Raw genomic sequence first — 18096 nt, forward strand, 5'->3', positions numbered from 1 at the left:
ATCTGTCTTTCTCTGACTTACTTATTTCACTTAGCATAATACCTTCCAGTTCTGTCCACATTGCTGCAAATGGCATGATTTCATTCTTTCTCATTGCCAAGTAGTATTCCGTTGTATATATAAATCACATCTTCTTTATCCATTCATCAGTTGATGGGCATTTAGGCTCTTTCCATAGTTTGGCTACTGTTGGAAGCACTGCTATAAACATTGGGGTACATGTGCCCCTATGAATCAGCACTCCTGTATCCTTTGGATAAATTCACAGTAGTGCTATTGCTGGATCATAGGGTAGTTCTATTTTTAATTTTTTGAGGAACCTCCACACTGTTTTCCAGAGCAGCTGCACCAGTTTGCATTCCCACCAACAGTGCAAGATGGTTCCTGTTTCTCCACAATCTCGCCAGCATCTGTTGTTTCCTGAATTGTTCATTTTAGCCACTGTAAACAGTGTGAGGTGGTATCTCAGTGTGGTTTTGATTTGTATTTCCCTGATGATGAATGATGTTGAGCGTCTTTTCATGTGTCTGTTGGCCATCTGGATGTCTTCTTTGGAAAAGTGTCTATTCATGTCTTCTGCCCATTTCTTCACTGGATTATTTGTTTTTCGGGTGTTGAGTTTGGTAAGTTCTTTATAGATACTAACCCTTTATCCAATATGTCATTTGCAAATATCTTTTTCCATTCTGTCAGTTGCCTTTTAGTTTTGTTGATTGTTTCCTTTGCAGTACAGAAGCTTTTCATCTTGATGAGGTCCCAATAGTTCATTTTTGCTTTTAATTCCCTTGCCTTTGGAGATGTGTCGAGCAAGAAATTGCTGTGGCTGAGGTCAAAGAGGTTGTTGCCTGCTTTCTCCGCTAGGGTTTTGATAGCTATCTGTCTCACATTTAGGCCTTTCATCCATTTTGAGTTTATTTTTGTGTATGGTATAAGAAAGTGGTCTAGTTTCATTCTTCTGCATGTTGCTGCCAGTGCCTAGAGATTCATTTATTTGTAATCTATGCCCTGTGTGTTGGTTGTAGGTATTAAATTAAAACAAGTCACTGTCAAAGAAGCTTAGAAAAATTTAAAGAAACTTAAATAGTTTTCTATATTTCCTATCTTCTTAGAAACCTTAATATATATGTGTACATTCTCAAAGAAGGAAACATAGTAGGAAATTTTTTCCCATCTTGTTTGCCCATTGAACCCATTTTGTATTCAATCCTTAAACAACTTATAGAACCATTTAGAAAATTTCATTTAGCCCATTTGTCCTAAGAGGTTATAATAGACACACAGAGTGGGATGTCTCATGGGTTTATGAGGGGCTGGAAAAATTAGTCTCTTCTAAGCTGAAGCTGTGAAAGGAATGTAATATCTGCTTTTCAACTCTGGTTGGCAGAATATTGTACCCTATGGCACCTGAGTGAAATCACTAAGTTGAGTATGTTCAATAAATATGTTGTTTCTGGTGTGTCAGAATGCAAAACCAGAGCCCATCAGCATGAATGCTTCAAGGGATTACCACTGATGTAACCTTTCAGAAGAAAGCTGGTTCATCTACAAATGACTCAGGATGTGATCAATGGTAGGAAGCCAAGCCAGTGAGTAAGGAACCTACATATGCTGCTGACTGAGCTCAGCTTCACTCTGCCTCATTTGACCAAGTTCATTACTTGAGAATGATGAAATGAGGCAAAGGAGAATGTCCTCCAAGACCACAGAAATGTACATAAGTACTGTAGGTTAGAAATCTAGACTGACCTCATAATGCCAAGATTCCACTTAGAGAAAAGGGAAATACATCTGTGAAAATTAATGAGAAACACAGATATTCCATGGGAGTTCAGAACCTGGAAATTAGTAAGGCCAAGAAAAGATCTAGAGGGACATGACAGAGGGCAAATTTCACAGGAGTATGCAACATGATATTTGAGTGGAAAGGAGTTTGGTTTGCTTTCAGCAGCAGGAGGAAAATCTCCATTTCACATACTACAAAAAGAACATTTTTGCTTTTGGGGATCCTGGTGAGGCCACACCTGGAATACCATCTTGTATTGGCGCCTTGTTACAGTAGGGAAGTAGATGACCCCACTAAAATTTCAATAAGAGCCAGAGGAGTGCCTTTGGGCCTGGGTACACTGATTAAATAAATCAAATCCTTTTGGCCTTCTGGGCATCTTAGCTCCCAGTGATCACCTTAGATCACATTCAGGAAGACTATGAAAACCCTGGAAGATTCCAAGGGAAATGTTCCTGCCCACAAGTATATGAAGATTGAAACAGCCAAGGAAGGAAGGAGACTATTGCTCTTGGAGAGTGTGGAATTCCAACCAGAGACCAGAGAAGATACTCCATCCTCAAGATACATTAAATTTCACATAAGGCCTCTCATGGACTGCTTGGACACATCCTGCCTCTAGACACTTCAGATTAGCTTCAGTGCTAGAGTGTTTGATGATCTTTCAAAACCCATGAATCCTTCCTGAAACTGGCAAAGAATCCTGGAAAAGAGGAAATGCCATATGTTATTTAATAGGGAAATTATTGTTAAGTAGTATTCTTTTTTCTTTCAGTTGAATAAAATATGTTTAAAGAATGAAACATATTAAACAAAAGGTATTTATTCTGAGCCAGAAGTCAGATTTGGGCAAATCTTTACTGCAGTCAGGATTTTAATAACATGTATAAAATTTGTGGCATTAATTAGAAAATCTACCCAAACACTGAAATACTAAGTTTGCTCATTTCTGCCCTCTCTGAATCAGCTCTAAATGACTGATTTTCAACATTCTAATTCCATATTGATGGGACTATTGTAGGACTGTTCCTATTCCCTACTTGGTAGGGGTTCCCCCCCACCCACTTCCTTCTCCTCCTCTTCCTTCTTTTGTCTGTACTTTTCATCCTTTTCTTTCTTCACCTTCTTCCTCCCCTGGAGACACTACCCTCCTTTTTATTCACCCTTGTTTTTGCTCCTAGTTTTTTTCCCTTTGTCTCATATCCTTGGTTATAAACAACCCTTTATATGCAAGAAATTTCTTCTACAAAGGAATTTTCTGGCAGTTGTCTTCCCATTCTGAAAGGATCTTGTGTGAATGATGAAATTAATTTATTAATACAGGTTTTTCTCCATGAACTGTTTGGTGTTCATCCCAAATTCTGAAGAAGGGAATTGATGTCTATTAATCCATTTATTTAAAAATTTCAAATTACAATGTAAGTGCTGTGAAGAAATATAAAGATTGGTCTTTTTTTTCTCAAATTCTTCAATTCTGTCGGCTGACAGAATTCATCAAACTCAAATGATAATTTGATGAGATGCCTTCAAAGACAGGTAGATATCACAGCTATGATGGACCAAAAGTAAAGAGATAGGATATGAAGTTATCTTTTGGACAGAGGAGCCAATGTAATATGAAATTACTGGGCCAGAGGGAAAGAGTGATGAATGCTGTTAGAAAGGTGGCTGAGGCCTTAAGTATAATAACAGGTAATGAATACAGAAATACCAACACATGCTTTGGAATCATATAGAACTGAATTTGAATCTAGACTTCTCCACACATTGGCTAGATTATCTGGTTGAGCCTGAGTTTCTGATCTTTACATTAAGAATAATTAATTATCACTTACCTTTCACTGTCATGAGAGCTAACATTTTTCAAGTTGTAAAAATTAAATTAGGGGATGAATGAAAAATTCTTTGCATGCCTCCCTCCCTCTCTGTAACTTTTTTTCCCCTTCCCCTCCCCCATGGTCTTTTGTTAAGTTTCTCAAGATCCACATATGAGTGAAAACATATGGTATCTGTCTTTCTCTGCCTGATTTATTTCACTTAGCATAATACCCTCCAGTTCCATCCATGTTGCTGCAAATGACCAGATTTCATTCTTTCTCATTGCCAAGTAGTATTCCATTGTATATATAAACCACATCTTCTTTATCCATTCGTCTTTTAGGGACTGAGAACAAACTGAGGATTGATGGGAGGTAAGGGAGGGAGAAAGTGGGTGATGGGCATGGAGGAGGGCACTTGTTGGGATGAGCACTGGGTGTTGTATGGAAACCGATTTGACAATAAATTATATTTAAAAAATAAAATCATAACATTAAAAATAAAAGAAAAATTCTTTGCATTGTGTCCAGTACATGGTAAATTTCTAATACAGAATGGCTAGTATTAATATTATTATCACCCTGGGAAGGTAGCACTATTACAGAGAAAAAAAAGAGTGGGCTTTCAAATCATCTTATATGGCCCAGTAATTTCATATTACATTGGCTCCTTTGTCTAATGTATAGGTATTTGGAAGGAAATGAGATCACACCTGCATACATAAAAATGTATATTTATAATAAATTGCATTGTTAGTCCCAATTTTCTACCTCTTTGCATATCCAAGCTGTTCACCACATATGCAGTATCCTCCTACAGTGGGATGCATGTAATTCTCCACTCGAGATATGCCATAGTCACTGGGTTTGGTGACAGTTATGACATAAGAAGCGTCTTGAAAAATACTTTTACTCTTTCCTCTCTGCCATCTTCATGGGCATAACATGCCAGGCCAGCCCATAATTCCCAGGAAGATGATGAGTCACCTGGTGTAGAAACATACTATACAACCCAGTGGAGACAAGAAGAACTACCCAGCCAAGTGCAGTGTAGATCAGCCATCAGCCTGCAGACATGTTTTAATGAGTTTGAGTGTGACTTGTTATATAGCATTATTGTGACAATAGATAATTGATACAATATGAAATATATGTATACTATATATACATGTATATAGATGTGTATGCCTGGAAAACTTTAATTATAATCTTTAATTTCCTGCATAGATAATTGCTATACAGTATCATGAATCTTAAACATTTTTTTTTAATTTTCCCAAGATAGTAAACTGTGTGTTTATAGGATCCTTCCTGGTAGGTAGTAAACATTTACACCTCCATGATTTTTGAAGAGGTATTTGTTTGCCTTAGGAAGCTGGGCTATTGTTTACATAGCCTAGGCTAGGCCATTGTGTCGTACTGAGTATGTGTCAATGACTATAATAGTGTGGGTCAAACTATGCAATAGCAAATTATCATTACAACACATTTTCTGTTATGAATTTTTAATTTCTTTCTAAATTCCAAGAGAACAGAAATATTGGCATTCATTTCAATAGGATACCATCTTAATTGCCATTTATAGAGAGAATTCCAGGTACCAAACCATTACTACAAATGTGGCTCCATAATCATCAATATAGTTGCCACTTTTTCTCATCAGAATTCACTCAAAAGTGCACAAAAATGGGCAGTGTCTCCCTATCAAAATACCAACATTTTTCACAAAGCTCAAACAAATTATTCTAAAATTTGAATGAAACCACAAAAACCCTGAATGGCCAACACAAATCTTGAAAAAGAAAGAAACTTGGAGGTATCACAACTCCAGACTTCAAATTAGATTATAAAGCAGTAGTAATCAAAACAGTATGGCACTGGCATAACAATAGACACATAGATCAATGGAACAGAATAGAAAACCCAGAAATAAACCCACAGTTATATATATGGTCAGCCAATCTTTAACAAAGGAGGAAATAATATATGATGGGAAAAGTTCTCTTCAACAAATGGTGTTGAGAAAACTGGACAGCCACATGCAAAAGAATGAAACTGGACCACTTTCTTACACCATACGCAAAAATAAACTCAAAATGGTTTAAAGACCTAAGTGTGAGATCTGAAGCCATGAAAATGCCAGAACAGAGCTATTGGGACTACATCAAAATCAAAAGCTTCTGCACAGCAAAGGAAACAATCAAAAAAACTAAAAGGCAACCTACTGAATGGGAGAAGATATTTGCAAATGACATATCCAATAAGGTGTTAGTATCCAAAATATATAAAAAAACTGATACAACTCAACACCTCAAAACCAAATAATCCAATTAAAAAATGGACAGAAGACATGAATAGAAATTTATCCAAAAAAGACATACAGATGACCAACAGACACTTGAAACCATGCTCAGCATCACTGATGATGATCACTGATGAAATGCAAATCAAAACTAATGAGATACCACCTCACACTTGTCAGAATGGCTAAAATCAAAAACATAAGAAACACCTGTTGATGAGGATGTGGAGAAAAAGGAATCCTCATGCACTATTGGTGGGAATGCAAACTGGTGTATCCACTGTGGAAAACAGTATGGAGGTTCCTCAAAAAGTTAAAAACAGAACTACCCTATGATCCAGGAATCACAGTAGTGGGTATTTACCCACAAAATGTAAAAACACTAATGCAAAGGGGAGCATGCATTGCAGAATTATTTGCAATAACCAAATTATGGAAGCAGCCCAATTGTCTATTGATAGATAAATGGATAAAGAAGATGTGGTACATATATAAGTGGTATATATTTATACAATGGAATATTATTCAGCCATAAAAAAAGAATAGAGTCTTGCCATTTCAACAACATTGATGGAGCTAGAGAGTATAATACTAAGCAAAATAAGTCAGAGAAAGACAAATACCATATAATTTCACTCATGTGGAATTTAAGAGTAAAAAAAAATGAACAATGGGGAAAAATGAGAGAGAGAGAGAGAGAGAGAGAGAGAGAGAGAGAGAAGCCAAGAACAGACTCTTAAGTATAGAGAACAAACTGATGTTTACAAAAGGGGAAGTGGTAGGGGGATGGGTGAAATAGATGATCGGTGTTAAAGAGCACAAATATGATGAGTACTGAGTAATGTATAGAAGTGTAGAATCACTCACTATATTGTACCCCTTGAAACTAATGTAACACTTTATGTTAACTATACCAGAATTATTTTTTTAATAATTAAAAAATGGTCAATGATATGTCAGAAATGGTTCAGGAAGTAGTTAGGAAGGTAAAAATGTGGGGAATAGTTTGAACCATCAGTGGGAAAGGTTTAAGATGGTAAAGAAGGGACTTTGTTAAACTGGGCAATTTTGCAGCAGATCAAATGGGGGCATTGGATAATGCTTTCTAAGTGTCTAGCTATTGGATGAGTCTGAATTTCAAATTTGAAACAAAACAAAGCAAAGATTAATTCGCCTAGAAGTTATCCTTGAAAATGTTTTCTCCTTGTATTTTGACATTTGAAACAAGCCTTTATTATATTCACATATCCTATTTGACATGAAACCTATATTAAACACAAATGCACAGCCACCATCTTTTAGTCTAATGGTCCACAAACCGGTGATGAACACACAATGATATTTTCTATTCTCTCTCTTCATTTTTCTCCTTCTCCGTGTTTAGCATTTTGACAGTTACCCTTTCTGGGAAACCCTTCCAGGACCATGGAAGATAAGTAAATGTAAAGTTGTTCCCTGCCCTCACCAGGACTGAGACTCTGGTGTATACTAACCAGACAGGCAAGAACGTCATGAAGGACAAATGAGTAACAGAGCAATCATTTCTAAAGAAAGAGAAATTGTAAGAAATGGGAGGAGTGTTTCATTTTAAGTAATCTTTCTCATATACAATTAAAAATTAATTTGGGAGGCGTGGTGGACAGAAACCTGGTTGAGTGTCAGTTGCTTGCTTTCTAAGTAAGAATGTAGTGGACTGAAGCATTGTTCTTTGTCCTCTGTTGGAACTCTGTATTTCATATAAATAAATTAATCTGATGGCAGCTCAGAGGCACCCTGAATTTTGTGAAGATTGCATTCTGCTTTTGCTACTTTGGATATCCAGAACTGTATCTATGACCAAATTCAGCTACTATTTAGATCCTATTTTGTTTATTTTCAATTCTCTTGTCTTACATCTGTAAATTACCTTACATCCTTATTTATGATGTGTAGGATGAATGACTAATGAAAACTATAAGGAAGTCATATATCTTCCCCACCTCTCAGTTTTCTCAATTATAAAATAGAAGGCTTGGATTAAGTTAAACTGAGTTTTTTTTTTTTTTCTAATGTTAATGCTTAGGATTACATGAATGAAGGCAAGATTTTCCAGGAATGAAGACTAGACTGATTTAGTCAATACTTAGAAGCACTAGACATGGAGACTTCCTATGTAAGAGCATAAATAACTTGATTTAAAGCCGTGAGGAAAGTCAATATACTACAGGGTCTCAATTGTAAACACTTCCTGCATGCTAGAAATCCCCCAAAGAAGACATTTATTCAGTTCTGAGGATGGTTAGAATATATAAATGCATAAATAAAGAAATGTATATAAATAAAGAAATGCATATAAATAAATACATTTTAAAAGTACATATATGGTACACCAAATCTATCAACAGTATTTATTATGGGACATCAAATTAATAATTTCAGTTGGACAAACTTTTAAAAAATAACCAGCAATTTTTAAGGTTTATTGACTATATCAAACATATATTCTTAGAGAAAAAAATAAAGAATGTGTTTATTCCTTACCCGAAACAGACAAACAAAACCCTAAAGAGTGCCAGTCTTATGTCATTATCCATTGTCATTTGGCAGCCAAAGCTAACAGGGACAACTTCACAAAAAGAAAGATTTGTTTGTTCTTGGCAGTGGTTTTTCTGGGAGGGCAGGGAGAGAAATATGAGGTGAAGAGTATGGAGAGGAGAAACTTCACCTAATGAATGGTAACAATAATAGATAGTTTTAAGCAATTAGTAGGGGCTGCAGTGCTAGTAAGTTTCTGATCTGTTCTCATAACAACCTCACTTTAGATTCTGGATGAAGTACATTTCTGGGCTTTTATAAATTTAATTCAGTTACATTTAGCTTCATGATCTACTATCTCTAAATATAAGACAAAACAAATCTAAAAGAATATCGGAGTAAAAATGCAGAAGTGCTAGAAAATAGAGGTATAAATTAAAGGTAATTAGAAAGCAGAGAGAAAAATAGAGGCTTTGCTCTGACATCTCACTCCAGCTTGATGTCACTTATAAATTATTCGGATAATTATGCTCTTAGCACAAAATTAAATTTACAATTAGTCCAATCACAACTGAAATTTCTAGATAAACAAAATAAGGTTGCTTCTAAGCCACGAGTAAGGAATTTATTCCTCTAGGAATTAACTAATTTAATCATTACATACTATTACGTTTCATAGTTCCAAATGCTTCACTTCCCTGGAACAAAAAGGTGATAAAACGAGACAGAAAATAATCTATAATGACTTTGGGTAGAAGCCCTGACCTGAAGTTTTTGTAGATCAGTAAAAAGAACCATCTTTCTGGATAGGGACATCACAGAGAAGAAGCATAATGTTAACTACAGCAGCATTCATGTTCAAAGGGAGTTGTGTTTGGAAACTATAATAGAGGTTTCCGTAGCTGTGGTTCTTAGGAATAAATGAAAACCCTATTAGGCCAGGTCAGTGGGGAGAAGAGCAGTAAAGGTATTCAACAACTCTAGTTATCTTTGGCTCTGGAATTTATTGGTTTTTTTTTCCCAGTAAAATTGCCTTTTGTTTAATATTTAAACTTGTTTTTAAGCTTCATTGAGTAGGGAGTGAATGGTGGGTTTCCAGAATTATGCTGGGGGGGAAGTATAGGCAGCCTGGTATTGCTAGATAGCATATCTGTAGGTAATAACTAATTTAATATGCTGGATTTCAACTGTGTATTGAGTATTGGAAACAACCAAGGCAGAAGAACATGTATGTGTTTTAAGATCAAAATTCTGGTTGGTCCTTGGGGCACCTGGGTGGCTCAGTCTGACTCTTGGTTTCAGCTCAAGTCATGATTTCATAGTTGGTGGGTTTGAGTCCCAAGTTGGGCTCTGTGTGGAGAGTGTGGAGCCTGCTTGGGATTCTCTTTCTCCCTCTCTCTCTGCCCCCCTATCCCCGCTTGTGCACACGTTCTCTCTCTCTCTCTCTCACTCTCAAAATAAATAAACATTTTTAAAAAAATTCTAGTTGGTCCTCATTTCATCTCCAGTGATACCACCATTCTAAGAGATATTCAAATCAGGAATTATTTATTTCCTCTGTGTGTCCAAAAGTCCATAATGAAAAATCCAGAGAAGTAAGATCGTGCTTCCAAGACTCCCATTCCCTGGTAATCCCTCTGAAGTTTTCTCTCCTGGACAGTTAGAGATTCTGCTAACATAAATCATTTGAACTACCTGTGGTTCAAATAAGAGCGAAAGCCAAGATGAAGTACCCCTGTTTTCTAAACTAACCTTCTTTCCAAGTCATACCTCTTATGCCCATTTCCCAGTGCCTGAAATATGGAGAGTTCATGTGAATGTCTCTTTGCTCCTTAGAAATCAAGGAGGTAGGAAGGGGCCCACATATTCTGACACTCTTCTAGCAAGATGAAACCAAGCCAGCCCCCCCAGTCATAGTGGACCACCCAGAGCCACAGGGAAGGGAAGACGCTTTGCTTGAACAACGTCACCATTTCCTGGAGGCCAAAGGGGGAATTTCTTCTAAAATTCCCTTGCTGGCCCAACAGCAAAGGCAATAAAAGTCAGTAGCAGTGCCTGGCTCCTTTTATTCTATCTCTTTGTTTACTTTTGATTAACATTTTACATTCTTTTATTTATTTTGGATTGCTTTAAAAAAGAAAATAGAATGATCAGCTCCCACCCTAGAGGCTGAGAGGGAAGTAGCAGTGGGGATTTTTGATTGGGTACATTTCTGTTCAGGGATTGGCAAACCAACACATTCTTAGGGGGTTTTCAGAATGGTCTGATATCTTCCAAGTAAAAAATGGGTCACCCTCTCCTGTGACAAAGGGAATTGGAGGATACATAGATTTTTAACTCACGTCTAGACTTTGATTTAAAGGGAGATTTAAAAGGGAGACCATGGACATCACCTTGAAGGGCTCTTTCGGCTAGTGGACAGACTTCTTTTTTCCTTTGTTTACCTGCTTTGATCTTATTTTCCATAAAGACGTATTTTTTGGCCCTGCCACTTGTCTGCTTAACCTTCTCACATCTCTTCCACCCAGTGGCTTCCCATCTGATCGAAAATAAAATTTGCATTTGATGTTACCCTCCAAGACTCTATGTGACCTGGCCCTTACCTTCATCTCTCACATTACCTAATCCATCCAGCTCAATCCCACTTTAAGGCCTTGGGATTATGGTTCCTTTTTCTTGGAATATTCTTTCCCCTGATCTTTTAAAGTCACATCTCCAAGGTCACCTCTTTGGAGGTGATTTTTTTGTCCCCATCCCTCCTATCTAAACCATCCACATGATCACATCACCTGTTCTATTTCCTTTCCAGATTTTATACTGTAATTTTCTTATTTATTTACTTATTTGTTATCTCTGTTAACAAGCAGAATATAAACTTCAACATGGCAGGAATATCTGATATAAATGGTCGTATCTTTGGTACCTGAAACACTTCCTAGCACAAAGTCATTACTCAAAAAAAGATTTTTTGGAGTGAATATTACTATCATATCATTTGTACTAAGTCAGACTGAGTAGCCTCAAATAGCCTCTTTTTATCCCTTCTTGTAATAAATTCTGTTCTCTTTGCATGTGGTGTTATCCCCCAACCCCTACTATGCCCACACACATGCGTACTTTGTCCACCTTGCCCTTCAAAATTCCATTTGCTTATCATCATCATCATCCCTCTTGGCCATTCCAGAAAGGATGTAGTGCTTCCTTTACTCTTCTTCAGGTGAGAGCACTAGTCATACTAGGTCATCATGTCTCCTGGAGGCAGAAGCAATTCTGTTTCTTTCAGTCTGTGGAGTGTCCAGGGCAGGGCTTGCCTTCTCAGTTGCCTTAATACATATTTGTTGAATACATGAATGTGTAATCAGAATGTTTTCAAATATATCAACTTCATTATCTTTCCATGTTGTGCACAAAATGCCCGTGATACCTATTTGTTGAACACATGCATGCATAATGAGAATCCTAGAATGTTTTCAAATGTGTCAACTTTATTACCATTCCACATTGTATGTAAAATGCCCATGGTGTTCTACAGGAAAGGCAGAAGTCATCAGCCTGGTTCTTTTCTTATCTCCTGTTTCACCTGGTAAGTAACACCCTTACAGTGCTTATGTTTTGTCAGGCTGCAGCTGAGGCTTTTGCCTGGTTAATCTCCCTCAGCAACTGCTCCAGAAGGTAGGAGGTGTTGGAACCACCACCATATACTTGATAAAACCAAAGCTGAATTGCCCAGCATCACACATCAGTAAATGTTGGGAGATGAACCCAGATAGTCACTGATGGCAGAGACTTCACTGTTAGTTAGCCTTATAGCAGGTTCAATATAAATGACACCAGCATCCTTTTCTGTCCTTGCACACTCAGTATGATTGCCAGTATTTTATTTAAAAAATATGATTATGTTATTTCTGTTTTAAAGAAAATCTCTGTGACCTCATGAAGAACTAATGAATAAATTCTCAGCCTCCTATTGTAGCAGTCAGGCTCTTCTTCCCGCATACTTTTCCCACCATTCATCAACATGAGCAACTCCTCTACCCCAGGTACTCACAGCCTTTTGCTGGTCCCTAAAGACACCTTGATTCTTTATCCTGTTGCTTATTCATCTTTTCCTCTGGGTTCTATCCATCCCTCTAACACCAGCTCACATATTATTTATCACCTCCTCTCAGGAGCTGTTGTGCCCCCTTTGAGGCATCTACTGCATTTGATATTACCTTTATTATAGCTCTCACTGCTGTCAATTTCATGTGTTATTTTCTTTCTCTATCTCTCTTATAGGACAAATCTCTAAAATCAAGGTCTGGTTCTTTGTGCCTATCCCAGTGTATGGGATATGCCTTGGAACATGCTATATTCTCAAAAACAAACAAACAAACAAAAACTGGCTAAAAATAAAAGAATGCACACACCAGAACAGCTAACATGTAAAGATGAAAAACACCAGTGTACAAGCTCTTTGGAGGACTGGCCTATTTACTTAAGCTGAATAAATCATGTGACTCAACAATTCTCCTGAGTATATACACTAAAGAAATAAGTGTTTATGATCATCAAAAGACTTGTTCAATAAGATTTAAAGTAGTATTATTTGTAGTAGCCAAATGCTGGAAATCACTCAAATACCTATTAATAGTAGAATACATAAATTGTGGTGTATGCATACAAAGGAATACTACACAGCAACGAGAATAAGAGAACCAGAACTTGGATATCATGGATGAATTCCACGGATGAATATTACAAATACTGAACAACAACAAGTCAGACACAGAGTATGTCTGTATAACTCCATTTATGTAGAGTTTAACAACTGGCAAAATGAATCAATGGAGTTAGAAGTCTGGAGAGTAGTTACCACTAGTGGAAGAAGTAGTGACTGGAAGAGGACACAAGGAGGCTTCTTGGGTGCTGGTGATTTTGTGTTCTTAACCTGGGAGCTGGCTATAGAATTGTGTTTAATTTGTGAGAATTAGCTAAGCTGTCATACTTTTCCTGTGTCCATTTTGTGCTCCAATAAAAAGTAGAGATAGTATAAGAGGAAGGGAGGAGAGAGGAAGGAGGGAAGGGAAGAGAGGAGGGGTTGAATTTATGAATAAATGAAGTTGTCAACCAAATAAAATTGATTTTTAAAAAAGTTCTGCCTTTTTATGAAATCTCAAGTCCCATGATTTATTTTATCTCTTTATCCAGTAGAGCCATGAGAACTACACCTGAGTTGGCACAAAATACTGTTTAGTTAGCTGGAGAATTTTGCCAAGGCTGATTTTATATCTAAAATTATATTCAAGTGAATTCTCCATGTTTGTAGGGCCCAACATGGCACCTCTGAAAATGGATGTGTCCTTTTAAGCATCCACATAGCCACCGGGGAGCAAATGAGCAATTCTAACTCATTCAGCTTAAAACATACTTGTATTTAGGGGTGACTGGGTGACTCAGTTAGTTAAGCATTCAACTTTGGCTCAGGTCATGATCTCATCGTCCATGGGTTCAAGCCCCACATGGGGCTTTTTACTGTCAGTGCAGAGCCTGCTTCAGTCCCTCCCACACATGTGCGTGCACTCTTTCTCTCAAAAATAAACATCTCAAAACAAAACAAAGCTTACTTTTATTTAGCTTGCCAGGGGATTCCTGATTATCAATTGTGCCTGAAGGAAGTGGGCATGATTAGGTATAGACATTTCTCCCTTTGCAAATGGTAGAAATGATGGGTGCACACATCTGCTAATTTGCGGTGACTGGATTTTATTCACAAGCCAGTGGTTCAGCCTGACAGTATTCACATTGCAATGGCCACATTTACCTTTTCTTTACGGTAAGTCACAAGGTTATATTTCCTCCCCATGTCACAGAAGTGGGATTGATCTGTGTGTGTTGGCCAGGGGTAGACACGTGAAGATCAAAAGTGAGCTTTGTCAAACAGATGCTTGTGCTCTCCTGAGGAAAATGACTTTTTCCCCTTTTCCTAATGCAAGTAAGTGAGAATTTTAGGAGTTATGATAGTGTTGAATTTCAGATCAGGTAAACCGACAAAAGAGCCCTGTTGTGAATCAGAGTGTTTCATTTTGTACGTTTTGGCAGCTCCTTGAAAGCAGAAAGTAAGCCTCAGACTGTCAGCCTTTGTGTTTGATATTTCTTGATGTTGATACTGGATATGAAAGAACATTGTGCATTTGACTTGAAAGGTGTGTGTGTGTTTGTGTGTGTGTGTGGTCAGTACATTAGAAATAACTTGAGGATAAACAACCATTAAGAGAATCACAGGTCATAAGTCAGCAAGTAAAAATATTTGAATGACATCCCCTAGCTGCTAACCTTTTCTAGAAAGGTACACACCTTTACTTTTATAGACAGTTAAAAGCAATTGTGTCTGTCCTGTATGCTTATAAGGCTTATAATTGTCTTTGGTGTGCATATGAGGCTGTGTGTTCACATATATATTCAACTGTCAGAGCCTCATCTATGAGATGAAAACCTTCAGCAATGTTTTATTAGTGGAATGCTCAACAACTGACCTGACGCTTTTCCCTTACTGCTTTGATTAAAATTTCCCCCAAAGGTATTTAGAATGATTTGGATTCCTTACAGATAGAGAATCTATCTCTTCTATTTTGTGCTTCAGTACCACTTCAAGTAAAAAAAAAGTGCCTAGAAATTATTTGCCCTTAGTTGTTATCAGTTAAAGCATATAAATGTAAGATTCTTTCCCATAGATTGGTTTTAACTGCAAGGGAGTGATAGTGATAGGCTCCTGGGAGGAGCGAACTGCAAGGAGGGAGGGAGAAGGAGATTTTCAGAGGAGCAAAAGAATGTGTTAATATGTTCTTAATCATTTGAGAGGATTCACAGACTCCTTTTACAATCTGAGTAAGACTATGGATTCCTTCTTCAGAAAAAAATGTATGCATGTATGTAAGTATCAAATGTTGATAACCGTCTTAGTTTGGACTCCCCCAGAACTGGACCTAGGGCAAAGATTTGAGGGCAAGTAGTTTATTTGGACAGAACAAGGAACTATACTGAGGTGATGGGAGGGGTTGACATGGGGGTGGGGGTGGGAGTGGGGGTGGGAAACAGGTAGGCATTAAAAGATGTATTATTAAGCTACTTTCCACAAAGGTGACTGAAGTGTAAGTCCATGGAGAAACTCTGAAAAAATGTGCAAAACAGATGCATTAGTATTTTCCCAGCCCAAAGACCCCAGCACTCACCAGTCATTGGTTAGGGAAGCCCTTGGTGAATTAATTGGCACATCTGTTGGCAGTGTGTAGGGCAAAGGGGGTTCTGGCAGCCCAAAGGCAGTCCTATGACAGAGATGCAGCTGTTAGTCATGGGCTATCAGGCTCATGTGCACAGAAATGGTAAAAAATAATGAAAAGAGTATAGATAAGTAGCATTTGCAATAGATATACCTCATGATCTCTTATTCATTTGATCCCCTACAGTCTTCCTAGACCACTTTCTTAATTCTGATTGTGAGGAAAGGGACGCCTAAAGGTAAGATGGCCAATTTGGAGATGAATTTACCTATTAACATCTTTGAGAAGGGCCAAGTTATATGCTCAACAGTATTTTTAAATTGTAAAGTTATTCTAGAAGGAAGGGATTCAGTGAGTCAGTGGACACCTTCAGAAAGATTGTGAAGAGTCCTGGAGACTCTTTAAACTCCTCTGACTCACTGTGCCTCATAAGGGCCAATCACATGACCCCTCTTTATGAGAAAGTCTCTGTGTAGGGAATGGTATGACAATGGACTTCATCATTCTGGAGACGAAGGGTGCCCAGGCCCATGATGCCATGAGACTAGTAGCTTCAACATCTCTGTATGATGCTCTTCCTATTTGTAATCTCCTTTACCCCAAGCAATGAGTTGAGTCAACAAGACAATCCTATCCCAGACTTAAGGAAACTGAGTCTGGAACATCAAGATGATGTACCAGAATCACCCAGTGAGTCACTGTCACAGTAGGAATTAGGCACTAGAACATCTATATTCCAGGTCATTCTTTAGCTCCCCAGGCCTTACCATCTCCTCCTGGAAATGGGTGTTAATAATAGCCTTGGTTCTTCCATGAGCCAGAATGACTTATTCACAACCTGGGGACAGTGTCATCCAGAAGAGTTGAGTTAACTCTTTTAGGCCATCATTCCATAACAAAGGCCAGTCAAAAAGCACTGGAAAATGGTGGTAGTACATACATGCATTATTCCTGTGTTCCCTGGACTGGGAGCATGAGTTGTCTGACCCATTTTATACTTGTGTCACTGGCACATTGCTGCCAATAATGTCTTTGGCATTCATGGTCAGGATCAGGAACCCTTCTGATGTCTTTTGAAATGTTCAGATGAATGAAGAAATGGCAAATTACCTTTGGAAAAATTTGGAAGTTTCTTACAGTTTTTTTCTATATTTGTACACTTACCATATGACCCATAAATACTGCTCCTGGGTATTTATGCAAGAGAGATGAGAACTTAAGTTCACACACAAAAAAACTATATGCAACTGTTTATAGCAGCTTTACTTGTAATTGCTAAAATCTAGCAACAATGAATCACTGGTAGGCTACTACTCAGAATGCTTAAAAAAAAAACAAACTACAGATTGATGCAACAGCAGGGGGAATCTTCAATACATTTTGTTACATCAAAGAACTAGACACAAAAGGCTATATACTGTGTAATTCTGTTTATATGGTTTTATAAAAGAAATAAAAGAAAAGAAAAAAGAAAGAAAGAAAGAAAGAAAGAAAGAAAGAAAGAAAAAGAAAAACTATAAGGACAGAAAACAGATTAGTGGTTCCCAGGGCCTGGGGATTAGGGAAGAAGTTGACTACAAAGGAACAGCAGGAGAGATTTTTTAGAGTGAGAGAACTATTCTATATCTTGACTACAGTGATGGTTACATGACTGTATGAATTTGCCAAAATTCATAGAATTATACACTAGAAAATGTAAATAAATGATCCCTCAGTAAACCTGGCCCACTGTCCCCCACCAAAAATAATTTAGAAGAAATGGTAGATCCATACTAGGTCATGAAGGTGGTCACAGGGGAGGGAATTGGAAATAGAGAAGTGTTAGAAGACCCAGAGAGAGATCTGACAGTAATATAACAATATGTCACGGTTCCTCTTTCAGAGCCAAAACCATGGGCAGTAAGAGTCCAGGAGCTCAGAAGTCTTGGGTTTGACCCTCTCTGGCAAGTACTATATTTTCTCAAAAGCCAAGCCTCCTTCCCTCTCTCTCTCCCTCCCTCCCTCCCTCCCTCCCTCCCTTCCTCCCCCCCCTTCTCACACACACACACACACACACACACACTCACACACTCACATGCTCACACACACATACAGAGAATAACAAGCTTTGCAAAGTGCAAACATTTCCATTGCTGCCAAAGGTCAGGCTGAGGATGAAGCTCAAAACCTCGAATTTGTCCAGCTGTCATCTCCCGGGTTCCGTCAATACTATGAATGTCCAGTTCTATCCCGAACATACCTACAAATACATCTACTTGGAAAATACTGGCACGTAAATTTAGAGAGGTTTAAAGTGGGAATGAATACCTCAACCTACGGAGTGGAAAAAACCTGTGCCCTGCTCCTTGTGGGCAACCCAATCTGTTTGAACTGCTAAAAACACTCAGGGCAAAACAAGGAGAGCTGAAAAAAATAAGCTTT

Source organism: Panthera uncia (genome assembly GCF_023721935.1).
Source record: "Panthera uncia isolate 11264 chromosome A3 unlocalized genomic scaffold, Puncia_PCG_1.0 HiC_scaffold_11, whole genome shotgun sequence".
NCBI lineage: Eukaryota > Metazoa > Chordata > Mammalia > Carnivora > Felidae > Panthera > Panthera uncia.